At 49.1% G+C, this 26226-nt stretch overlaps 1 protein-coding gene and 1 long non-coding RNA gene across 8 annotated transcripts in view; one reads left to right on the top strand and one right to left on the bottom strand.

Annotated features, from left to right (window-relative positions):
• Nucleotides 1-26226, top strand: part of Auts2 (activator of transcription and developmental regulator AUTS2) — a 1065696-nt gene that overhangs the window by 887660 nt on the left and 151810 nt on the right. The gene's annotated exons all lie outside the window — the stretch shown is intronic.
• LOC120887218 (uncharacterized) lies at nt 14544-16282 on the bottom strand. Its single transcript, XR_013426898.1, has 3 exons — nt 16144-16282; nt 15654-15718; nt 14544-15339 (listed from the first exon to the last, which is right to left on the bottom strand). It is a non-coding gene; the product is annotated as an uncharacterized LOC120887218 (long non-coding RNA).

Consider the following 26226-nt stretch of genomic DNA (forward strand, 5'->3'; position numbering starts at 1 on the left):
GACCAGCCTGAGTAGCCTACTCTCTCTGGGCCCCCTGAAATCAAAGAGGAGAATGGCAGAGATCCAGAACACCCCCGCCCTGTCCCGCTCTGTCGCTGACACCTGTCCTCCCTCTGAGCGCTCCCCTCGCACAGGGACCCCTCAGTTCTCAGCTCTCCATCTTGCCCGTGGCCCACATTGGCATGTCTCTCTTAGGGCGAGGAGGGAAGTTGTGAAGCTGAGCCATTGGAAGGGGGACTCACTGCCTTCGTCCACACGGGCATCTCAACTCCCTCAGGCTGCTACTGACCAGCCACTGAGAATTGACATTTCCCGGGTGATTTCCAGGAAATGCCTGTCAAACTCACTGTCCTGCCATAGCTCTCGAAATTTCACCAAGAGGAATAATGTTTTGGGGGATTCTTCTCTAGATGGGCATTTTCAGAAATGTTTGCCAGAATATTTTTCCCAGAAGATATGAATGGTTGTTCTTGGATAAAGGATTTTCTTTGAGAATTATTGAGTGAGTTCAGATGAAACAGGTTTTTTGAAAGGGCTAGTGGAGGTGGAGGTGCTTATAGTGTGCTGCCAACAGACTCAACCCTAGAACACTCACTCATGTGTCCAGGTCCCCTGCACAGAGTTTGGGAAGTATTATTCCAGAGTCTCCCAAGTAAGCCTGATTGGCAGAGAACCAGAGGGCCAACCTCTCGCGCAGGCCTCCTCGGAGGGTACCAGGAGCTCTGCAGGGGAGGTGCCCGCAGCACAGTGAGACTCAGCCCTGGGACTTCTGAATGCATGAGCGGGAAGATATTGTTTAGTCCATCATATTTGTTTTATTTCTATAGATCTTCAGAAGACCGCACTCTGGTCACGGGGTCAGGAATAATTGAGCTTCTTTGGAAGAGTTGGTTTCTCTGAATCTTGTGGCCCCCTGGACTGTGAAACTGGCTAGGGGACCCTCATCACCGTGGCTGGGGGAAGCCTGTAGCCAGGTGGGTGGCCACTGGTGGCCGATACATGGTGGAGAGCTGGAAGGCCAGCCTCGTCCCGCTCCACCGTGCTGACCAACCTTCTTCTCCACCACTCACTTGTTTTTTGAGTGCTGGGATCAAAGTCACGGCCTTATATGTGCTAAACATATGCTCTACCCCTGGGATACCTCCCAGCAAGCCCTCTACCGTCATTTTTGAAGTCTTTTTTCTCCATTATCTTTTAAAATTATCTTGAACCCTTTTGGTTCCAGGCAAGGGGTGTGTGGAGTGATTCACAACAGCCCCTGACACTAAATCCCTCACGAGCCTTGGCAGGTCTTGAGACGCTCTGCTTGGGCTGACCAGGAAGGCTGCTGTGCACTGCTGGAGCCACAGCCCCATGACATGTTTCCAGGGCACACAGGGTCCAGGCTCCGGGGGCTCCCAAGTAGGCCAGTCCTTGTCTTCTGTGTCCCTAATCATCGGAGCCATGAAAACAGTGCACTAAGCCCTGCTTTCCATTTATCCCCTACTGTGGCAAGGTCACAGGACAGTTCACATGTGCTTTGTCCTTAGTACCCTCCTAGCAGAGTATGCAGACAATGACAGGACATATCCCAGACTGTGGAGCTAAAAAGGACCTTAAAGCCGGGCCCCGGGGCTCAAGCCTGTAATCCCAGCAGTTTGGGAGGCTGAGGCAGAAGGATTGTGAGTTCAAAACCAGCCTCAGCAAAAATGAGGCGCTAAGCAACTCAGTGAAATCCTGTCTCTAAATAAATATAGAATAGGGCTGGGATGTGGCTCAGTGTTCGAGTGCCCCTGAGTTCAATACCTAGCACTGAAAAAAAAAAAAAAAAAAGTGTAAAGGACCTTAGAGACATCCATACCTGGGATAGCAAACAGATCCAAGCCATCAGGCTGTGAATGCCTGGACTGATCTGGGCCAAGCCGGAATGGCAGGCTGCATGGGCCGGTGCCTGCTGGGAGTGAGGCCCTGGAAAGGAAGTGCCACCCACCCCCCACCCCGGCTTCTAGGGCCTTCTCTCTCCCTGCCACCAGGAAGTGGTGTCCTTTTTCTGAATCTAAGACTCTTAACCCCATTTGCTGAAGTGATTATTTTTCTTCCAACCCTAAAAGTTATTAGTAAACTAAAACACCAAAATATTAAGTACTTTCCCTTGAGGTAATTACAAAATAAAAACAGAACCTGGACTTGGGCCTCCTCTTCCTTCCCTTCCCAGCCTCTTTCTCAGAGGTCCTAGCCCAGGGCCTGGCACACGTTAGGGCAGGACTACATAATGGAAGCAGATTTTTTTGTCACATACACATCAGATAAATCCCACTCTCCAGGATTTATAAAGACCTCAAAAAACTTAACACCAAAAAAACAAATAACCCAATCAACAAATGGGCTAAGGAGCTGAACAGACACTTCTTAGAAGAAGATATATAATCAATCGACAAATATATGAAAAGATGTTCAACATCTCTAGCAATTAAAGAAATGCAAGTCAAAACTACTCTAAGATTTCATCTCATGCCAGTCAGAATGGCAGTTGTTAAGAATACAAGCAACAGGGCTGGGGCTGTAGCTCAGAGGTAGAGCACCTGCCTGCCTTGTACTAGGTTCAATCCTCAGCACCCCATAAAAATAAATAGATATTGTAGGGGCTGAGGTTGTGGCTCAGGGGTAGAGCGCTTATCTAGCATGTGAGAGCTACAAGGTTCAATTCTCAGCATCACATATAATTAATAAAGATCCAATGACAACTAAAATAAAAATTAAAATAAATATTATGTCGATCTACAAGTAAAAAAATTTAAGAAAAAAAAAGAATACAAGCAACAATAAGTGTTGGCGAGAATGTGGGGGAAAGGTGCACAGTTACATGGCTGGTGGGACTGCAAATTGGTGCAACCAATCTGGAAAGCAGTACGGATATTTCTTAGAAAACTTGGAATGGAACCACCATTTGACCCAGCTATCCCACTTCTCCGTTAATACACAGAGGACTTAAAACCAGCATACTCCAGTGATGCAGCCACATTAATGGTTATAGCAGCAATTCACAATAGCTAAATTGTACAACCAACCTAGATGCCCTACAATAGAAGAATGGATAAAGAAATTGTGGTATATGTACACAATTGAATATTACTCAGATTTAAAAGAGAATAAAATCATGGCATTTGCTAGTAAATGGATGGAGTTGAAGAATATTATACTAAGTAAAGTAAGCCAATCCCAAAAAACAAAGGCTGAATGTTCTCTCTGATAAGTGGATGCTGATCCATAATGGTGGTGATGGGGAGCATGGGAGGAATGGAGGATCTTTAGATAGGGCAAAGGGGAGAGAGGGTAAGGGAGGGGCGGGGGATAGGAAAGATGGTAGAATGAGATGGACATCTCTAAGTACATTTATGAAGACATGAATGGTGTGACTACTCTTTGTACAACCAGATACATAATAAATTGTGCCCTATGTGTGTACAGTGAGCTGAAGTGCATTCTGCTGTCACTGAGCCATCCAGCCCCATCCTTTCCCCAGTTTCTGAAGGCATTTAGAAGTGAGGGCTTTTCCACATTCAGCTCTACCCAGACTGTCTGTGTTTAGCTGTGTTATTGTATCTGTCTGACTAGACCCGCCCTCCACTCAGTTCCCGTCCTCCGGCAAACTTCTTTGGTAAATGATATTGCTAATCAGAGTCAGTCCACCAGGGCCCAGACCACCAAGATGGAGTGATGAACAATCTCAGGAAAGTCTAGCTGGGCAGCTTGGCCTCCTCCACCTGCAGTACTGCTGGGAAGTCACCTTAGTAAAAATGGGGACTGACACTTCAACTCTGGAGAACCTTTTCCTTGAGCCAATGGGACTCCAGCTCCTAAGCAGTTAATCTTCTAATAAACCCTTGGTGCAGGCCTGTCCCTGCGGCACTGCTTTGGCCCACCAGAGACGGGGTCTTCTTCAGAGTTGGAGGAGTGAGTTTCAAGCCCACCCTGCCTGGGCCAGCACAGAACAGTGCCACTAAGGAGTGCTAGTCTGGGGCTCTTCTTGCAGAGGCCTGCTGCCTGCTCCCCTGCATGTCGGCTGTCTGGTGATAGACTCCATCTGTGGATTCTCCATTCAGCTGAGTGATTGAATCTGCAGCTCCTCTGATATCAGTTCCTCACCTGCCACTTTCTTGAGGAGAGGTTTTTGGACCCATTTAGTTGGGCGATTGGTTGGAGAGGGAGCGAGAGGGAGAGCCTGCCCCTCAGCCGCCATTTCTCTCCTCCTCCCATAGGATTCATAATCCGCCTGGAAAACGCAGGAGGGTGATAGAGGATGGCCAGGCGCTCTGAAAAGCAGGCCGTGATGACGTTACCAGGCCAGACTCAGGCCCCTGAGGAACTGGTCACTGTAGCTACTTGGGGATGCACAACAGTGCCTTCAAAAATATCCACCACTGATGTGGGCTGGGGCTAGGGCTCAGTGGCTCAAGGAAAAGGTTCTCCTAGCATGAGTGAGGCACTGGATTTGACCCTCAGCAGCACATAAAAATAAATAAAGGCATTGGGCCAATTTACAACTAAAAATTTTATTTAAAAAAATATCCACCACTGATGGGGTGGGATCATACTTCTCTAAAACGCATTGCAAATTTCTGTCCTCAGAAGCCAGTATTCCTGTGCCAATTAGAATGGACCCAAGTGAGGGCAGAGCCAGGTGACTTCCCAATGAGCTTAAGCTAAGCAAATGTGCAAATGTGTGTCGTGCAGGGCCCCAAGCCTCACTGACATTCCAAGAGGGTGCTTCCTGCTGGGCCTCCCGGCAGGTGCCCATTTCCTATTAGTTCTGTAGGGGGGATGGCAGGTCAAAAGGATGGAGGAAGGAGGTCCAATAGAAGGGGAGGAGGACCTGTTTACTGGTGGAATTCTCCATGGAAGAAGGTTCTGAGCTGAGCCTCCAGATGGAAGCCCTACCTCTGAGGACCCACAGGCCATCAGACTGTGTCCACCGTTCTCTGTCCCTCCACTGTCCTCTGTCCCTCCACCTTCCGCTCCAGAGCCACACATGCCAGACTCCTGCGGAATTGCTCTGGTGAGTGGGGAGAGTCAGGTTATGTGTTTAATTGAAAAATAAATTTCTTCTTGAGAAAAAGGGGGTGCTACAGGCCTTCAGGCAAATGGGAGGGGATAGAGATGTGCCTGTGTAGGGGCCTGGAGCAGGGTGCTGTCCTGGGCCTAAGCCATCCCTGCTTGCAGATAAACGTCAAGGAGCCCAGGAACCCCTGGATGTATGTTTAAGGGAATCTGTTTGCGTACTCAGAAGGAAGCCCACAGCTTGAGTCAAATCTTCAGGAGGAATCTGTACAAAAATCAGTTGAGAGTCAGGGGCCCGGCAAAGACCAGATCTTTAGAACCCCCAGCTGCCACTGATACTTTTGCTTTCGGGACCCCCTTCTTCCCAGGCAAACTTGGCCTCAACAAAGAGGACCTTGGCCTCCAGCGAGAGTTTCCTCTACTCTCCAGAGGCTTGGGGTTTTCCCACGACTGCACCATCTTTTCCTTTTCCTTTTGTTTTTGAGGTGTGTGCAACTGGCTCATTTTTTGTGTTCTGCAAGGGGCTTCGCTGTGTTGTGTGGGCCTCCTCTCTCAGCCCTGCCTCCCCCAGTAGCTGATTGACTCATTTTTTTTTAAACCTTTACACTTTCTATTGTTTATACAGTAAAAATGTGTCTTCTTCATTTTTATTTTTACTTGGCCAAAGATGGAGTCAAAATTAAGTTCTATATGGTAAGATTTTTTAAACTCAGAATAATTAGATCAGAATTTTAGAGCTTGTCTTACCAGCCCACTTTTTAAAACCAGAGATGTTAAGAAGCTTTCTCAAGGTCATATATCTAGCTGGTAGTGGGAGGGGTGAGTTATTTTATTCTTTGCTCTTAAGAAAGGAAATTATAGGGCTGGGGATGTGGCTCAAGCGGTAGCGTGCTCGCCTGGCATGTGTGTGGCCCGGGTTCGATCCTCAGCACCACATACAAACAAAGATGTTGTGTCCGTCGAGAACTAAAAAATAAAATATTAAAAATTCTCTCTCTCACTCTCTCTTTAAAAAAAAAGAAAGAAAGGAAATTATAGAAATAATGGAATTTCATGAAGTTGGAGATGTTCTTTATCATTATTGTTGAAACAAGGCACAGTGTGGTTATATAAAAACCTCCCCCCAGGCCACCTGCCAGGCCCCCCCCACAGTGTCTCCTGTCCCCCATCTTTCCCTCCCCCCACCCCTTGGCTTCCTTCTAGCCCAGCTCAGTGGGTTCCTGCTGGGCTTCCAGGAGCTCCCATTCCCTCAGACTTGAGTGGCCATACACACATAGAAGGGACACTTTTAGTTCAGAACTCATGCTCTAAGTTATCCAGCCTTTGCCAGGCTTGTGGCCTGTCATCCCAGGGACTCCTGATGCCAAGGCAGGAAGATCTCAAGTTCAAAGCCAGCCTCAGCAACTTTGTGAGGCCCTAAGAAACTTAGGCCCTGTCTCAAAATAAAAAAAAAAAACCAAAAAGGACTAGGGATGTGGCTCAGTGGTTAAATCCCCAGTGGTAGATAGATAAATAAATAATCAGTCAATTCAGCCTTTGCACCATGTTGCCCAGAAAAATAGGAAGTCTGGAGGAGGGAAGGAAAAACATGCTTCTCTCTGGGGAAACTTGGGATTTGCTGATCACAGAAGCGTCTTTTCACTGGGCTGCGAGCTGCGGTGTGGGGAGAGGGCTGGGCTTTGCTAAGGGGTCGCTGTGGTTCCTTCATCCCCCTCAGCAGCTCTCAGAAATGTCTGCTTTGGGCTTGAGCTTCTGTGAGGGCCAAAGATCTTTCCACGAGGGCCCTTTCTGTGAATAAGAACTCCTTTCACTTTTGTTCATTCTGTCCCACCATGTTGCTGCCTTAAAAAGAAAATGTGTTGTATATATAACCCAGATTATGTCCCTATAAAGTGAGTTCGTAACGACTCCCTCGTGAGCTCAGCCAAAGTCTGTCTAGACAGTGTTTCTGGCTTTCCCTTCCAAACTTCGTTGGGTTAAAAATAGGGAAGGATTTGTTTTAATACAGTGTAGTCCTGTATCTTTAACCTTTTGTTCAAATGCACATTGCCTGTTTAAGTTTTATTTAGAGAAAGTGTGTAACTTATAAACCAGCTCACTCGGGCCCTGGGACTGCCCCTGGCTGGCCTCCTCACTGCCAGTGGATTGGCCCGGTCTCCAGACGGCTTTACAGGAGGCTTAGACCCGGGGAAGCACTTAATTATTACCCAAATTTTTCCCTTTAGTTAAGTCTTATGGTAAGATATCCCAGAGATTATATTTTTAGCAACCACTTTAAAGAGGCTGGGGAGATTAATTTAAAATTGATAATCGCGTGGCAGCACGGCAGCTTAACAAGCCCAGGGTCTGCCTTGTGGAGCTGGCTGCTCTCAGGGGACTCCAGTTCAATTCTCTTTGCTGCCAGTTGAAATCAGAAATCACAACCACAGTGATTAGCAGTGAATTCCCTGATCTCCCTGCCCCAGGCAGAGGGAGAGGGGCCTGTGTTCTTGGTAGCCTGTAGTTAACCCTTTTGTGGGGTGGTGGGAGGGTGGACTTGACGGGGGACCTCGTAGTCTGCATCTTTGCAGAAACCGCCCAGGTGCCCAGGTAATCCTGAGAGTCCCAGGTTCGGGGGCCACTGCGCTGGAGGAAGTGCTGGTGAGCGGTGGAAGAGGAGCCCTGGGTTCGTCCAGAGCCGCCCGGAATGGCTGCTGAGCAGCTCTGTCAGGCTGGGAGGGCCTTTCTTTGTGGAAGGAAGCAGAAAAGCTGCTTCCGCCCTTCTGCCAGTTTTCTTCTTTTAAAAATGGCCTCTGGCTAGCCAGTGGACGATTCCGAATGGCATTGTGGAGCAGCAGTAAGCAGTGTTAATGAGCTGCAGGATATCAGAAACAAAAAAGAAAATATTTTCCCTGCGGGCCAAACAAAATTAATTTTAAAAATTAATGTAAACCACTAATGCTGCAAGTGCCTCCATTAAATTACGGGACTGTGACATGTACAGTGCTATATTTTCGCCATTGAATTTGTTATCTAAGAGGTGTTCATTGTTTGTTACGGTGTGAAAAGCTGTTTTCCTCCAGATAAGCTTGTTCATTAGTAAACTGGATCTCTGCCACCTCCCGTTTCTTCGCACTGAAGTAATGCCCCGTAGCATGGATGCAGGCAGCCGCTCCGCATTTAATATCAGAAATGTAAATCAAAAGCGTCCAGTCTGGTTTTAAATGGCTTTAGTCTTTCCCAGGGTGAAATCCAGGGGAAAAATTCTTCCCTGTGCGGTTCTGACACCGCTGCTTTGGCAGACAGGCCCTGAAAGCAGCCTGATAATTATTAAACAAAGTATCTTGTTTCCCACTGAGGTCTCCGGATTGCTCTGTCATTAGACGGGATTTATTTCTGGGGTTTCACTCATACTGTGACAGCTTGGGATATGTAAGTTCTGTGTTTTAATTTCAGGCAGAAATAAAACTGGTCAAATGCAATTTGGGCGGGAAACAACCCTTGATAAAATGGTTGTGCATCTTAATTCTTAAACGCAGAGAGAGTGAGGGAGGCACCTGGGGCACTTTGTGAAGCTTCAGCCAGAGCAGGCGGGGCACCAGAGCCAGAGGAGGCGGCACAGACAGGCATGGGAAGCCGTGGTGACTGCAGGCCTGAGCACCCCTCCTCCAGGCTGGTGGACGCTGGCTTTGCCTCCCGTGTTCTGCCAGCAAAGCCAGAGCCCAGGGTGTGTGCTGCTGCAGTGACAGAAAACTCAGCTCCGACCTGGTTCCAGACACTCGAAGGCCGCCACATGGATGTGACATTGGCCCAGGCCAGCCCACCACACGTGGACTTCTCCTTGTGTCCCTGCACCCGGCCTTTCAAGGGGTTGAGTAGGCTTAGGATCTGCTTTTCTTTTCCCAAAGGGAAACCAAATTTACTGACTCCTCTCATGCGCCTTTTGACTCCCATTGACTGTCCTCTTGACTTCTGTGGTCAGTTCTAATTCAGCACTATTTCAAATGCGAGGGGTGCCTCAGGAACTGGCTGGAGCTGTGAGGAAGCCTGATTAGCAATAAGCTCATTTCCATAGAAACAGGCCAATTAAGAGGCTGAACTAGGAAGCATTGACGAGCCACAGCTAGTCAGCTTTGGGGTGCTACAGAGGGCAGTCCAACCTGTGCTGACGTGGACTCAACCGACCTGATGCACAGGAAGGATGCTCTGGCCTTCCGGGGCCATGGGTCTCGTGGGGCTGTGTGTTTGATTGTGCTCTGAGCCCTCTGCAACACAGGCCTGCAACACAGCAGTGAGAGGGTGCTCAGCGTATCCCTCCTCAACTCCTGATTTACCAATCAGGATTCTCATGAATAACTCTCTGCTAAAAGAGTTACAAACTGGCTCATTCTGAGAAGCCCATCAGATCTTGTGATGGCACAAGGCTCCTGGTTGACATGCATGAAAGCAAAGTGATCCGCCATGCCAAGTCTGGGTTTGTCCCAGGTGGCCCCAGTTTGTACCTGCTCCAGAGGGTACAAGGGGAGGCCTGTACTCTTAAGCATACCTTGGTTCACTTCTTTGTGATCTGGTACCTGACTCAGGCAGAATCTGGCCAGTTTCTTTATAGCAAATAACAAACCAGAAGAGGCCCCGTGAACCACAATCAAACCCCTTGCCTAAGAGGAGTAGAAGGTCAGATACCAAACAAAGCCAGTGAAATAAATTCCAAATCAGTGCTGTCCAGCTTCCAGCCAGCTGTGGTTGGAGGCAAAGAAGGGCCACACGCCTGTCCTCCATTATTTGTGCATTTTACAGTTCACATTTATTTTCCAAACAGGGGATGTATCACATCCTGTTTGTATTTAGATATATCTATAGCAGAATTATAAATGCCATGCTGTTCATAATAAATATCATGTTGGTGACATGCTCACCTGTGAGGGAGATCTGAAATACATATTTCTTAAGTTGGAGGACAGCTGTTTAGTTTTCCCTTACATATATCCTTATATTATCCTCCAATTTTTTTTTTTGTAGTCCAGAAGTATTTTGTAATTTAAAAAGAAGCAAGCAAACTTTCAAGATAATTATGATTAGTCCACTGGGGATTGATTTCATTAAAGTACGGGAGCGAATGTGTGTGCATGCGCGTGCACATGCATGTGTATAGGAAAGGAAACTATTTAGGGTCAGGCATCTTAGGGATTGCTACCAGAAATGCTGTGCCTGGGAGCCTGGATGGGGCTCTGCTTTGGACATCAGGACAACAAAGAAGGGCCACCACCGTATCCTCCATTATTTGTGCATTTTATAGTTCACATTTATTTTCAAGTGTATTTTTGAAATATCTGTTTGAATAGGTTTAGGTATAATTCTAGTCATACCAACTGACTTTTGAGAGTGCCCAGGAATGGATAAAATGGCCCCAGAATGGGAGAGATTCCACATGGGAAGGGATTTTTCAAAAGGAAATGAGACAAAAGATGGAGTCATGAAGCTGGATGCCTTGGCCCACTCCTGTCATCCCAGAGGCTCTGGAGGCTGAGGCGGAGGATTGAGAGTTCAAAGCCAGCCTCAGCAACTCAGTGAGGCCCTAAGCAACTCAGTGAGGCCCTGTCTCTAAATAAAATACAAAATATGGCTGGGAATGTGGCTCAGTGGTCGAGTGCCCCTGGGTTCAATACCTGGTACCCCCATCCCCCAAAATAAAAGATGGAGTCATGAAGACATAGAGTTTAAGCTTGATATACAACACCATGGTCTTTTTTTTTTTTTTGTACCAGTATTGAACCCAGGTGCTTAACCACTGAGCCCCAGCCCCAGCCCTTTCTATGTTTTTTTTTTTTTATTTTGGGGTACCAGACATTGAACTCAAGGGCACTTGACCACTGAGCCACACCCCCAGTCCTATTTTGTATTTTATTTAGAGACAGGGTCTCACTGAACTGCTTAGCACTCATTTTTGCTGAGATTGCTTTGAACTCGTGATCCTCCTGCCTCAGCCTCCCCAGGCGCTGGGATACAGGCGTGTGATTACTGTCAGGTTCTTGACAATACAGTGCCAGCTTGACCTTTGTTGAGCACCACTGTGTACCCGGCACTTTGGTACAGCTTCCTCTGGCTCTCTGCCTTTTGTCCACATCGACCACCTTCGAGGTATCTGGATGAGCCATAGGAAGTCACCATTTTTTATGTCAGAGACAATCAAATGTCAGCAATTTTATGTGGTTCCAACTAATAATCTTAACTTTATTCAAAATGTTCAAATGTCAACAATTCTATATGATTCAACCCAATAATCTTACTATAGTTGTTTGGTAAATGGAGAAATTCAGATATTGAGGCTTTTTCAATAGAAGCCCAGCTAGCAGGCAGCAAAACTGAATCTGAACCAGGTGGTCTCTTTCTAGACCCTCACACTGAACTGGTGCCTCCCCTTTGGTTGGAAGCAGTGGCACATTTTTAGGGCCTCAGTGTTCAGATAGGTTCCTCAACATGTCAGCCAACTTGAGATCCACATGGTTGGTCCAACGCATCAACTACTTCCTGGGGTCTTGGGACACACTCGTGAAGTGCTGTTTAAAAGAAACGCTGTGGAGCAGGAGTGCCAGAACCTGGGAGATGGAAGGTCTAGGATCTCTCCTCCTCTCTCCAGCAAAGAAAGAAATCCGCATAGCCAGCTGAGGGGTTCACAGCTGGTCCTGGCCCATTAAATCTGAGATTCCATCCTGAGCCTCTGGAAGAGACCTGGACAGAAATCAGACTCTGCTGCTTGGGAGCCCATGCCTTGAACCTCTGGTTCACCTGTTAAGTCAAGTGTGTGCAGATGAGTCTTGCACAGAGGGGCGGGGGCAGAGGAGGGGGCGTGGGAGCCGCAGCACCTGAATCAAGTTAGGGAAAGAAACAGCTGTAGTAGCTTCTCGGACCTTGTGTTTCCAGCAAAGAGAAGCCAGCAGGCAAGGTGTTTTAAACTGATGAGCTGGGGAAGGCATCAGAACAATGGGCAAGAGGCAGGCTGAACGGAACACGGCTTCTCTCTTGCCTTTCAACAAGACTGAATAAAGTTTCGGAATTTTTTTTTCCCCCTGGGGACATGTGGCCATTTTTAAACTTTCATTTTTCATAATGTCACAGATAATCTTTTTATCTATTATCCACTGGCGCTTTTCTGAGAGGCATTTGCATCAAATGGCGCTGCTCGGATCGCCACTGTCTCTGGTGGGGAAGGCGCTGGGATGAAAGGTCACGGGCTCCCTCTGCCTTGCCCGCTTTGTTCTTGATTCTCACACGGTTTTTTACATCTGAATTCTGGTATTTCTGGAGTATTTCTTTAGAAACCTTTCCATCCTGAGATCTAAGCACATCAGACTCCAATCTATATATCAGGGTTAGAAAGTGTCTGTGCACTGAAAGTGAAGCATCCACTGTGAGCATTTGTAGGGCACCCCACGTGCTCCCACACCCTCCTGAGCATTTCCTACGGCCCCCAGCTATAGCCCTGCCACTCACATAGTGGGGTCTCTCCCTGGCTGGGCTTCCCATGGGCATGGGCAGGGACTTCTGAGCGTGGGCTGCTGTAGCCGCTCCTGTCAAGAGAGTGGGCCTGCGGCCTGTGTCCCCTTTCCCCACTCCTCCATGTGGGCAGAAGCTGGGCTACATGATGGAGCCTGGCAGAGACCATGGAGGAGCCTGGTCTAAGGGAGGAATAAAGCTGCCAGCCCTTTTGTGTGCAAAACCCTGTAGGGAAAAATGACCTAGAAAGTTGAGGGAATATGTCTGGTAGCTTCTGCTCAGTTTCCATGGTAGATTATCAGCCCATCGTCCCAAGCATGGGGCCAGGCTCGTCCCAGGCCTACCCAATAGGGCATCTCGGCAAAGCATCCTGTCCACTCTGGCCTCCTCCTCCGCGCCTCCCCACCAACGCACTCTACCTCACACACAGCCTGCAACATTTCTTCCCCTTCCAAACAGGAGAGCAGAGGCAAGGCCAGGAGGCTGCAGAGAACTGTGTTGACCTTGGTCTCTGGCCACAGCACTGCTTTTACAGGGACCTTGCCGGCCAGTGTCCAGGGCTTGGCGTTGCATTTGCGTAGATGCTGTGTATATGTGCTCCTAAAATGAGGCCATACCGGGCCCCTCTAGCTGGAGGCCAGTCATTGCAGCCTTTGGGGAGGATGTGGGTACTGAACTGAGTCCACACGACAGCTGCAGGGAGGGGACATGGCTGCAGTGTGAAGTGACTGCCAGGTGTGCAGGGCTGGCCACCAAGCAGACCTCGGGACATGGAACTTTCTGACTCCCAGTTTCTCATTCTCCCGTTCCCTGCTGGCCTCGAGGTAGTTAGAGCTTCTTTGAGGACACACACACACGCTCCTTTATTTTAGGAACACTTTAGAAATGGGTGGTGATGAGGCTGCTGCAGGGACCTGTTTAAGGGAAGGGTGGTGTCTTTGAGTGAGTGGGGTGACCCCCTCTTCCCTCATCTCTAGACCTTGGAGCCAGTTACCCTAATTTTATATTTTATGACCAAAAAGAAACTTCTGTTGCATGGTCAATACACTGGAGCCCTTGGTGCCAAGACACGTGAAAGCATTCTCTCCTGGGGCATGGGACCCTCATTCTCCTGGGCACGGGAGCCTCATTCTCTCCTGGGGCATGGGACCCTCATTCTCCTGGGGCACGGGAGCCTCACAATGCTGTGAATGCCAGCCTCTCCCAGGAAGCAAAATAACAGCCTTCCTGTGTCACTTTCCTCACTCACTGTGGCTTCTGTGAGAACTTCGTGCGCTGAGCTCCAGCACATAGATGTTGGTGACACTTCTAGTAAGTAGAGTGCCTGCTCAATTATTTTTACTTGACTTGCTGATTAAAGGGAGTTGTAGTCAATGTTCACAAAGTCACCTGCACACTGGCAATGTGGGGTGGCAGAAGGCCACTGCAGTGGGACTGAGGATGCCAGCTCATGTGACTGAGTAAGGCTAGGAGGACAAAGTGCTTCCACATGGCCTCTCCCCTCACGGAGACTGGCAGGAGTTCCTAGGCAAAGGGGACAGAAGATGCTCCTGAATGTGGCCTTGTGCCAGTGATCGCCAAAGATGACGCCACAGCCCACTTTGTGGTTGTCCATCTTAAAGCTTTGGGGTCACAGGTGATGCTGCCTTGCTCTGCTGCAGGAGAAAAACCAAGGTCTGAGACCCACAGAAGCCCACTCTCAACAGGAAGGCTTGGTTCCTTCACCCACTGTAGTCCTTAAACCTGTGCCTTTGTCCCTGCACCCCTCACATGCCACCTACCTCACAGCTACCCGTTGGCCTGCCTCCTCTGACCCTGGGCTCGCTGCTGAGCAGATTATCCACCATTCCCCAGTTTGGCTGATTCTGTAGCCACCAAACATGTGGAAAGTGACCTCTAGTCTTCTCGGGGGCCAAGGATGGCCTTTGAGCCCTCCACAGAATTTGTAACGTTAAAAACTACGCTGGTCATAACTGTTAATACGTGCTCATCGTGGACATTAGGAAATTCAACACGTTAAAAAGAAAAGCACATTTCCATCAATATATATTTCACATGATTCTGTTTTTTTCAGTATGTCATACAAAGAAAGGTGGAGTCTTCTTTTAGTCATGAGCAGTGCCGTGTTAAGTCAGGGACTTGGGTTCTAGCGCCAACCCAAGCCTGAGTTTGTAGCTAGTTCTGCCACTTGCTGGTTGTGTGACTTTCAACAGATTATTTGACATGCTTGATTCTGTTTTCTGGCTTTAAAATAGAGACAAGAGCAGCTTCCTATAGGGCAGTGTCGGCACTAACAAGGTCATGCCCCAGGGCATGCAGCAAGCACCCAATAGATCAGTTGGTAATGGTCCCTTTTTGCTTTTTCCTGGTCTTGTTAAACAAGAACGCAGCATAAAAAAAAAAAAAAAAAAAAAATCAAATTCCAGGCTCTGCAAGCTGCACAGTCACATGAAGCCCTGGGACTGAGGCTGGAGGACTGCCCCTTCATCACCTCACCTGGAAAGCTTGTTAAACAGACCGAGGTCACCTCTAGAGTGCCCGAGTCATCAGGAATGGAGACTTTTTCTGACTAGTTCTAGTTTGTTGCTGCTTTAAAAACCGTGGTTTGATAGCACTGGTTGGCCCGAAATCCATAGGACGTGGAGCTCTGCTCATCATTCCCATCACGGGGCAGCAGGACAGACGCCTTCTTGACTGCCTGTGTTCCAGGACCAGAGGGGCTACACGGCTCTCAGCCCTGGACCTGAGGAGAGCAGCGTGTGGCTTCTCTCTACTTCTATGGTTTCTTTCCATGTGGACATTCGGGTTTGCAAAAGCCAGAATAGACACCTGAAGTGAAACGGGAGACGGCTCAGATGAGTGTGTTCACTGACCAGGGATAAGTGTGGAGTGGGCAGTAAGGCTTCCGGGCCAGGAAGCAGACCCTTTTAGGGTGCTATCTGCAGCTGTATCACCTTCTGGTTCCTGGCAGCCCCTCCCAGAACCCTCTTCTTAATGGGTCAAGGAGCACTGAACTGTTGATGCTGAAACCCAGGAATCTGCATGTCCACCTGGTCACCAGCTCAGGGACCAAGGATGGACCTGAACCATTTCCAGCCTCCCTTTCTTAGGATATAAAAAGGAGTGTGCTCTGATTCACTGACCTCAGGTTGGGGGTGCTCCACAGTTCTTGGGGCACTGCTGGACATGTCCCTGATGTCAGAGTCTTCTGTAAGAAAGACAAGCGTGAGGGCGTGAGGAGAGCCGTGGCCCTACCCTGGCCTGGTCCTGCTCACCCTTGCCACCACTTGTCTTCCACCTTGCGCTCCTCCTTCGGGACTTGAAGATGGAGTAAATGCCTAACGTCTTCTGGCTGTAAGTGGCTTGAGCTCATTGTCAACTGGAAGGCTCAAATAGCGAGTGTGACGTCTCAAGCCCAAACAGCCAGAGCGCATCTTGCACGGCTCCCGCCTGGGTGGGTGGGCGGTCCGCGCATAGCCCGCGCCTGCTGTCGGCCTCCCACCTGTCCCCGGGATGGCAGTGCGCCTCGGGAGCCGCGCGCTCTGCCTGCGCGCCCCGCCGCCGCAGCCAATCGGCGGGTGCACTGCGGGTGACCTCCCCGGGGCCCGGGCATAAATTGCCAAGTTTCCCCACCTCGGTGTCTGTGCCGGCCGCGGGCTCCTCTCTTCTCGGCCAACTAGAAGCTGATCATGAGCAGCGGGACGGGCCGGGGCGCTGCTCAGGCCGGGCCGGGCCCGGGGCGGGCGGCGCGCAGCTCCGCGGCCGCCGCACCCGCGAGTCGCGGCTAGGTTGCTGGCGCCGCTGGCCGCCCGCAGCGTCCCGGAGCCGGCTGCGCCTCCTCCCTGCCTGGCGCGGGAGGCCAAGACCTTGGTGCGCGGGGCGCCTGCCAGGCGAAGACCCCACTCGGAAGCCGGACCAAGGGAGGTCAAGGCTCCTCGGCCTGGTCGGGGCGCCCACAGCTGCCACCCTTGGACCCCCAGCTAGGGTCTCCGTGGCCGAGATGCCGCAGACGCCCAACCTGCCCCTAGCAGTGGACGTGCACCTCAGGACCTAGGATGCGCCTTTCCTGGAGACTTGGAGCTTCCCCTTGGAGATCTGGAGATTGCACGGGGCTTTGTTTTTGCGTCCTTTGCTCGGCTTTGGCTTTGGGATTCTCTGGCGACCTGAATATGCCCTTCCTTTGTGGGTAAGTCTCCTGTGGTTCGGAGCAAGGATAATCCACCCCGGGGCATCAGCCTTTAAATTCCTGAGCCTGGAGTCAGTCGCCTAGGGCTGCAGAAGAGGACCCAGCTCCTGAGGACGTAAGGGCTCTCTGATTCCACCTTTCTTTTGATGGAGAGAAATATAATTTCATGGCAGAATTTTCTTTAAGCACATTGTCTGATAGGATTGGCAATTACTAACCAGGAAAATGAGTAGCAATTAAGAGTTCAGTAATAAATGGAAGTCTATTGTCCTAATTGAGTGGAATTACTGATGGATAATGGCAACACTGACTTCTTCAGTTTAATTAAGAGTTTATATAATTATAGTGCACTTTTTATTTCTTGGGGGAGCCATGGGGTAGGAATTAAATAACCAGTGTGATGGTTAAGAAACCCATTTAATGGATAAGTAACCAGTAGGTTGAAATCAATGTGGGTGCCTTGCTCCAGTAATGCGGACTTAGATGACTTCCTGATAAAGGGATGTGCCTGCATGGGCCAAGCCCAGCTGCTAATTCTTGCTTGATAAAATCTGAATAGCTTAGAAATGATTAGGTAATCTCTGAAACTGGCACACTGAAATTGGGCTCTTTGAGGCAGCAAGGCTCTGTGCTCGCCTGCAGTGGTATTAACCCCGATTTGTGCTTCCCATAACTGTTTTCCGCATTCTCCAGAATGAAGTGAGTGGGTCATTTGAGAGTGTTTTGCTGTCTAGAGTTTCTGTATCAGAAATCTGGTGATTGAGCTGTTAAGCTTTAAATGTTGATAGCTGAGGGGACGGGCAAGCTCCGAGCGGTCGCTGGGCTTGCAGTGGAGTAGGTGTGGAGGTGTGTAATTTGTTTGGGAAGTAATCTGTAATTATAAAGATGTTATTTTCCTCTTTGGTGGTGTATTGTTTCCTTTACTATTATGTTCTCAAGAAATTGTTCCCCTTGTGGGAAGCAATGAAACTGGAGAGAAATCCCTGCTCAGAGGATAATTTACTTGTGTTTTTGGTATAGGTTTCTGGGAATCCTTTTGCCCTGTGTTGGGATGTGTGTGTTTATGTTCATAAGAAGCTCCAGCAGGTTTGGAAATCACTAGGTTCTGAGACACTGGTAAATAATCAGCACTTGCAGCACTGATGTTTGTGCTGCTCTGCACCTAGACTTCTTTCTCTTTTGTACACAAGACTGGGCTTTCACCGGGATGATCAGGGACTGCCTCCTCTAGTGAGTACATACCACAGGTGGGATCAGGGGGCATCATGACAGTCGTACACCACTCAAGAAGAGACAACAAGTGACAGTGACAGAGCAGTGCGTCTTCACTGCTGCATGGGTTTTCAAGTTTGCCAAGCACTTTGAAAATTCATTCATAAACCTACTTGCTGCTGTCGGTGTGCCTCCTGGGCTGTGCCCTTCCTGGGTGCCTCACACAGGGTATGGGCATAACTTGGGTCATTGCTACAGTCCAGAATGGTAAGGACTTACCTACCCTGGGTTTTCCTTTCTCCCCCACCCCATCTTGTTGTTATGTCACTGCCATGAAAATCTAGCAAAACTGCAGAAAATTGTGTCCTTCTAGAACCACGGCTTCTCCACATGGGCTTCGTTAGTTGCCTATGCCTTTTTTGTTGGTATTCTGCCCCAGGCTCAGCTGAAACCCACTTATTTTATTTTATTTTATTTTATTTTTTGTGAAATTGTACAATTGAACTCACAACACAGATAGAAATTTGAGAATTGAAAGATTCAAGAATGACAAATTGCCAAGTTTCATAACTTGTCATAAGAATTAGTATTACAGGTTCAACTTCCTCCTGCCCCTTTCCCCTGAGCACTCACAGATCTGTCATACAGCCCTGTTGACTAGTCCCATAGCTCAGTGTGTGGAAGAGGGCCAGGGATCTCTGTCTTCTCAGAGACGCTGCCCTCATCTAACCCTGCCCCAAATCAGCTCTCTGGCCAGTCTCAGATAAGTACTTGAAATTTTGATTGAAATTTCCCCTTTCTCTTTTTAAAACCTGCCCTGAGTCAGTGGCCTGTCTTAATGCAGAGTCAGCCTGAACAGAATGAAAAACACAGAGACAGGTTGGGGTGATCTCAGTGAGCCAGTAGCAGATTCCAGTCCAACTTAGACATGGTACAGACTGCCTGGCATGCTCTTAGAAGGCAAGGGGTATTGGAGGGCAGAAGATGGCAGCCACCACCCGCCTTTGCCTCTCCTCTCACCTCCTTCCCACCCAGCTGTAGCTTCCCTGACCAGGCTGTGTAGGGGTATCAGTCACCACTTGTCTCTTGCTTGCACAATGCAGATTGCTCACTGTAACAACAGGGCATAAAGTAACTCAAGCAGGTCTTGGCCCCCGTCCTGGGGGGTTAACTGCTGGAAATACCTGAAAGACGTACATTGAACACACTTACCTGTGACCCAGTTCCGTGGCCTGGATCTCAAGGACAGGGTAATATCAGTCCCTTTTTAGGACCTATTAAATATGGTACCTTTCTCCCTCTACACTCCACCTGGTGGATCATAGTCTTCCTATTATGGAACCAGAGAAGCACTTCAAGGTCATCTCAGCCCCATGCAAAGTGGGCCATGGATCGGCACAGGCTTCACCTAGGAGCTTGTTAGAAATGCTGAACCTCAGATCTGATTTATAGAATTAGAATCTGCATTTGAACAAGCTCCCCAGATGATTCAATGCATTATGACAGGTTGGATTTTCCCGTGAGACAGACTGAGATGGAGTTTGGTGAGCAGAATACGTATCAGTGAGGGTCCTCAGGATCAATGCCTGGAGAGGGAGGAGGTGGAGCAGGAATGGGTGGGTGGAGGGAGGTGGCAAGCTGTGTGCTGCAAGCCAGAGAGAGAGCCTTCACTAACCACCTGGAGAGCCATGGCCAGACTGCCCTTCAGAGTTGTCCCATGATGCACAGAGAGGGACACCTCCCACCGACAGCCCTCCCAGCAGCCAGCCAGCAAGCTGGCCTTTGGGTGGGGACCTGGGAAGTCACCTGGATGACTTTGCAGTGTCCACCACGTGTGCTGAAGTTGGGGTTCACTGCTCTAGGCCAGTGGATCTCAAAATGTGGCTCTAGCCCAGGAGGACCTTTCCCACAGGGGCCTTGTCAGAGATCAGATTCCTGAGCCCCGCCCAAGGTCTGCTGGGTCAGAAACCACAGGGCTGGGGCCCAGCACCCTGTTTCACAGCGCTCCAGCTGCCTGCTGCATGCTCAGGTTTGAAAGCCACTCTGAGGCAGCCTCGTCTGACTAATTTGCTTTTTAAAAATTATTTTATTGAAAGATACTGTGCATTCTCTGTGGTAAAATCACCCTTTTTACATGTACAGTGATTTTTAGAGCATTCGCAAGACATGGCCACTAATTCTAAGACATGTTCTCAGACCCCAGAAGAAGTTCCAGACCCACTGGCCACTCCATACCCACTTCCCAAAGTCTGGGGACCATTAATCTACTTCATTCTTTATAGTTTTGCCTATTGTTTGAGTTTATTGTTGTTGTTGTTTTGTTTTTTTGTTTTGGTGGGTAGTACTAGAGATTGAACTCAGGGGCACTCAACCACTGAGTCACATCCCCAGCCCTATTTTCTATTTTATTTAGAGACAGGGTCTCACTGAGTTGCTTAGCCCCTCACCGAGGCTGAGACTGGCTTTGAACTCACGATCCTCCCATCTCAGCCTCCCGTGCTGCTGAGATTACAGACTGCACCAATGTGCCCAGCTGGTTTTACCTATTCTTAGCATGTCGTTTCAGATAAATGAAATAATGCAATGTGAGCATTTGTCTTTTTCCTTAATGTTTTTGAGATCCATTTGAGGTGTGGCTTGTATCAGGGCTCCATTTTTTAAATGGATAACTCCCATTCCATTGTTTAGACGCCATGTGTTCTTTATTCACTCATCTGTTGATAGCAGTCGGGTGGCTCTACTTTTGTCCCTCATGAATAATGTCATCCTGAATGTTCACGGAAAGTTTCTGCGTGGACGTGTAAATACCTGGGAACGGAGCTGTGGAGTCGCGTGTTAGCTCTGTTTCTGTGGTGTGGGAAGGAACTGTTGCACAGTTCTCCCGCGTGACTGTGCCCTTGCACACTCCCCAGCGCTCTTGAGGGCTGCAGTTTCTCCATCGCCTCTCCTCACACCTTGGTCCTCCTCCTGACTGTGGCTATTCTAGTGGTTATAAAGTGGTAACTCATTTTGGTTTGAGTTTGCATTTTGCTTGTGAGTAAAGATATTGAGCATCTTTTTGTGTTTTCATTGGCTGTCTATATCTGCTTTGGGGAAATGTCTATTTTGATCCATTTTAGGGCAGCTTTTTAGTCCTAAAGGAGTCCCTCAGGATATCTGCTGTGTGTCTAGATCCTGAGCAGGGTGCTCGAGGGTTGATCGAGGAAAGTCTAGGATGTAGTCTGTACCCAACAGAGAGTCAGACATGGGGATATCTGAAGAAGAAAGGAAGAAGACAGGAGTGCCTCCTGTGAAGGGCTAGCCTGGGGGTTCACACTGCCGCAGTTCTGATGAGCGTGTGGGCTGCTGGGGTAGTACTGTGCTGGGTCAGTACTGTGCTGGGGTATTACTGTGGGGCAGTACTATGGGGCAGTACTGGGCTGGGGTAGTACTGTGCTGTGTCAGTACTGTGCTGGGGTAGTACTGTGATGCAGTACTATGGGGTAGTACTGTTCTGGGGTAGTACTGTTCTGGGGCAGTACTGTGCTGGGGCAGTACTGTGCTGGGGCAGTACTGTGCTGAGGTAGAGCTGAGAAGAGGAGCTGGATGTTTGGCTGGGCTTTTGCAGAGCATTCTTGTTCTGTAGGTCGAAGTACCTGTAAGAGGGGACTCAGAAGTTCAGAATTCCCTTCAAAGATTTTTTCCCCCATTGACGTCACGAGGTGAAGCAATTTGCCTATTTCCTCATATGGAAAAAAAAAATCTTTTGCCCCTCCTACTTACCAGCATGGGCCTAAGGATTGGTTGTAATTCTCTATAAGCAATTGCTTCAGAGTGGGTTGCACCTTATATGACAGGGGATGGAAACATTTGCAGGTGTCTGTCATCCTGATTCCCTGTTAGCAGATCCTTTCAAGGTACCTGAGACTATTGGGCAGCCCCTCGGGGCTCCAGGCAGCATCTCTGTGGGATCAATACATCTTAAGTGGGACATATGAAAGCAAAAAATTTCAAAACAGGTGCTTCAAGCAAACCCTTGGTCATGCTCACTGTGCAAGGGCTTGCGTGCCTGTGACTGCGAGGCCAGCTGCTTGCCACCTCACTATAAAACGCCCTCTCAGCCTTGCGGGGAGGAAGCCAGAGCTCCGAGAAGAGAAGCAGCTTGGCTGGTGTCATGGGTTGCACTGTGTGTGGTAAGACTAGAGCCTGGCCTGTCATACCGGGCCCAGTGTCTTCATCTGGCCGTTTTACTTCACAGGTGGCAAAGGATTAATGATGGGATGTTTTGCTTCTTGGACTATAAGTGGATCCTCCCCCGAGGCCTAGGGTCGGATGCCAATGTGCTATGCTCCATTGTCTTTCCAGTGCCTCGAGGCGGCCCTGAGGCTCCTTGAGAAACAAGCTTCCAAACTCTGTGGAAGGGTTGAAGTATCAGGATATTTCTTGTACTTCAATTCTCGGCTCTTCCAGGAGCCCTTCAACTGGCTGGGTAATAGAGTATGTGGGTCGCTCTTTCTTGAACACTGTCAACACAAAACCGTGGCACTGTAGAATTCAGAAGTAGGGCAGGACGTGCGTGCTGAAGGAACCACATACTGGACAGTGATTTTCTTTCCTCTGTTGCCACCTGAGCTCTCTCACAGGCACCCTGTCTTGGGTGAGGATGTGCCCTGAGAAGCCATATGTCGGTCAGGTTTAAGTCCTGGGAGTCTATTTTAAATTCCACAGGAGTGTCAGCTCAGAGAGGGATCCTCTGATAAAGCAAAGCTCTTGTGGTGAAGCAGACCATCCGGCCTCTGGCCATTTATTCTACAAATCAGGATGTTACCCTCTTTTGCTTTAAGGCACGTTGTGTCTGTATCATACATTTCTGCTCATTTCATTTGCTTTGTTTAGTTTTTTAAGAGCGTGGCAGGTGCTGGGCGCAATAGCGCCACCTGTAATCCCAGCAGCTTTGGAGGCTGAGGCAGAAGGGTCATGAGTTCAAAGCCAGCCTCAGCAACTTAGCAAGGTCCTAAGTCACTCAGCGAAACCCTGTCTCTAAATAAAATATAAAAAAGAGCTGGGATGTGGCTCAGTAGTTAAGCACCTCTGGATTCAATCCCAGCTACCAAAAAAAAAAAGAAATCGGGGCAGGTAACAGGAGGCAGCACACGTCAACGACGGCTGGGTGGGCGACAGTGGCATTTTTCGGGAGGGGTCTGGAAGCTTCTCAGTAGTCTTTCAGATAAGAGTTTACAATGAAAATTTCTTCACTCATTATCTGTGTGCCAGATTCTTAGTCACCTTTGTTTGATGATCCTGATTGATTAAACTCTGTCCAGAGCCACTTCCTTGAAGAGGCTAATTGCCAGATTAACTGCCCAGGGAAAGTGCTTCACTCTGGAGAACGCCCCCCGGGGGCCCACAGTGCCCTGGGGGGGTGCCCGGCCTCTGTGGTGGTGCCCAGATATGCCAAGTCGAGGGTGCAAGGACAGAGGAGAGGGTCCATCACTGTGACATGCTCAGCAGGCTCCACTGCTGTCCTCCAGATGACCACAGATGAGGCCCTGGCCCATGGGAGAAGCCTGCAAATGTCAATGCTCCTGACAGTAGGAGAAGTGAGAAGAGAAAGCACCTTGTTGTTAGGAGAGGATTTTGCCAATAATCTAAATTGCTGCTTTCTTCTCTTAATGAAGAAATGTGCATTTAATGACACCCTGCCTCCTGGTTCCTCTGAAGCGGAGATAATATTAACAACTAATATTTATTGAGGACTAGTATCCAGGTACTTCAGCACTACTGGTATTTTCCCCTGTAAGTCCAGCGATTTGGAATGCTGAGGCAGTAAGACGCCAGTTCAAGGCCAGCCTGGGCAGCTTAGTGAGGTCCTGTCTCAAACTAAATAAAGCAAAGAGGGCTGGAGAGCACCCCTGGGTTTGATTCCTAGCACTGAAAACAAACAAAAGCCACACTCTGGAATAGTCGTGGGCGATGTCATAGCTTAGAACCGTGGTTTCCCCTGGTTTGGACCTGGGTCTCTCTAGCAGAATGGCTTAGAATGTGGAACAGTCACCTGGTGCAAGCAGTGATTTTAGGACTCCCCAACTCCTTGACAGACCCTGGCTGAGCAGATGAACCCTTGAAGCTCTGGGGCAGCTCTGCTCCGCTTGGTGGTCATTTCCACGGGTTGTCCCTCTCCACAGATTCTGACCACGTTCCTGTGTGGGGGAGGAGCTTCTGGGAGCAGTCTCCAGTCTGCCCAGGCTGGCGTGGGCCCAGGCGGACCGGGCCTGTGCCAGCAGGTGCCCGAGCAGCTGATTTGGGGAGGAGGTGTGGAGCACAGCCTGACCCAGCTTCTGTTTTCCTGCTGTAGTTGGATAAGGTAGAAGTTCGTCTTGGCTCTGTATCAACTATCACAAATAGTAGTAGCAGCCAAATTTGAGTTCTGTGCTTAATTACCAATGTGGTATTGAACATGGAGATTTGAAAGGAATCGAAAGGAAAAGATTTCCTCTTACCTGACAGATGTCACTTACTCCTTAGGCCCTCCTTGAATGCTGTGGATTTTCCGTGGTGTAAAATTGTGGAGTGTCAGTGCTTGAAGGGAGATAGAGGCATCCTAGGCTACCTCCTTGCCTCCACTGCCCCTGCATCTCAGAGGGACCTACTGTCCTGGAGGAGAAATGAACAACCCAGGGCACAGGGCTAGTTGGTGACAGGCCTGACCACAGAAGTCTTCAGAGCTTGGGGGACCTTTCACTGGGTGGTGTCTGCCGCAAGGGAGGCTGGGGTTTGAATCCGTCTTCTGCAATGGGGAAAGAGACTTCACCCAAGATCTTCCCCCAAACAGAAAGTGATATAAATGGGCCCTTAGTTATTGCCATCCTTAAAGCCTGAGGTAAAAAGTCATTTTATTAATCAGATTTTTTTTCACTATGGGAACAGGTTCCCTTAGGACACGGAGAAATTTCCTGCTTTGTGTACTTTCAATATTTTTTTGTTTTGTTTTTGTTTGGTTGGATATTTTTGGTACCAGGGATTGAACTCAAGGGAGCTTGAGGACTAGTATCCAGGTACTTTAGCACTTTTGGTATTTTCCCCCAGCCCTTTCTTAATTTTATTTAGAGACAGGGCCTTCCTGAGTTGCTTAGAGCCTTGCTGATTTGCTGAGGCTGGCTTTGAACTTGTGATCCTCCTGAGCTGCTGGATTGCAGGTGTGCGCCACCACACCTGGCTCATCTTCTCTTTTGGTAATGCTTTAGGGCAGTTCCACTAGGTAGGCAGATGGTCTCCTGATGTCTTCTGAGGGCTCCTCCTGCTCTGCAAGTCTTCTGTTCAGCCCAGGCAAGGAGCGTAGTTTCACATTCCCATTTTTCACCAAAGCTGGACTTACGCACAGTGCCATGGCCACTGTAAAGCATCGTCAAACAGCATTTTCCCTTGCTGTGTACTCCCCTTGACCTCCCTTGGAAATGCTGGGAAGCTGTTTCCCATTCTTGGTTCTCAGCACTGGCTGACCACCTGTTGTGAATTTGACCAGCTGAAACAGCGGCCTGAGAACTGGAGTAGTGGCTTCCTCGTTCACAGGCTGGGCAGCCCAGTGGGCTCTGGAATAGATGTCCTGCATGGAATGGTGTCCATAGCACAGCTGCCTAGTCCTGGGCACTCCTGCTACTGTGCGCTCTGAGCAGAGGGTCCCTTCCCCCTTCCCTGCCTGCCTCTCTGCACATGTAAGAGTCACTGAAGTGTATTTCACACACCAGATCTGAAACATTCATAGTGCACAGGGGAAAGTTAGTTTGTCCGAGGTCATATTTTTCATAAAAGATCATTGAACACGGGATAAGATTTTCAGAGGAGATGATCACATCACCTCCAGGCCTTCAGAAGGGAGCCTCATCCAGATGCAGTAGCTGAGGTCTTCTGCTTGGAGCCCAGGGCCCTAACCAAGTGACTTGGGACTTAGGAAGGCCCCTGCCACTCCGGCAATCTCTGACTCTTGAAATCAAGAGTGATTTTTGCTGCGATCAGGTAGTTACTCTGGTGGGCTGAGGAGTAGCCCAGTGGTGAGGGCTTGCCCGTATGTGCAAGACCCTGGATTCAGAGACAGCATTCATGTGTCCAGGTGACAGACATTTGTGAGGGCCTTCTCTGTCAGGCAGGGTGTCAGGAGCTGGGGAGGCAGCATGCTCCCTCCTCACTCAGGGGCTCCAGTGCAGCGGACACGAGCTTTTCAGAATCTTCAGGGTAGAGGAGAGCGAGCATGAGAAAGAAAGCAGTTCTCAGACCTTACTGTTGTTCTCCAGTACCAGGGCTATACCTAGCAATGGTGGCCTTCAGTTCTCAGTAAGTACTAG

Source organism: Ictidomys tridecemlineatus, chromosome 10 (genome assembly GCF_052094955.1).
Source record: "Ictidomys tridecemlineatus isolate mIctTri1 chromosome 10, mIctTri1.hap1, whole genome shotgun sequence".
NCBI lineage: Eukaryota > Metazoa > Chordata > Mammalia > Rodentia > Sciuridae > Ictidomys > Ictidomys tridecemlineatus.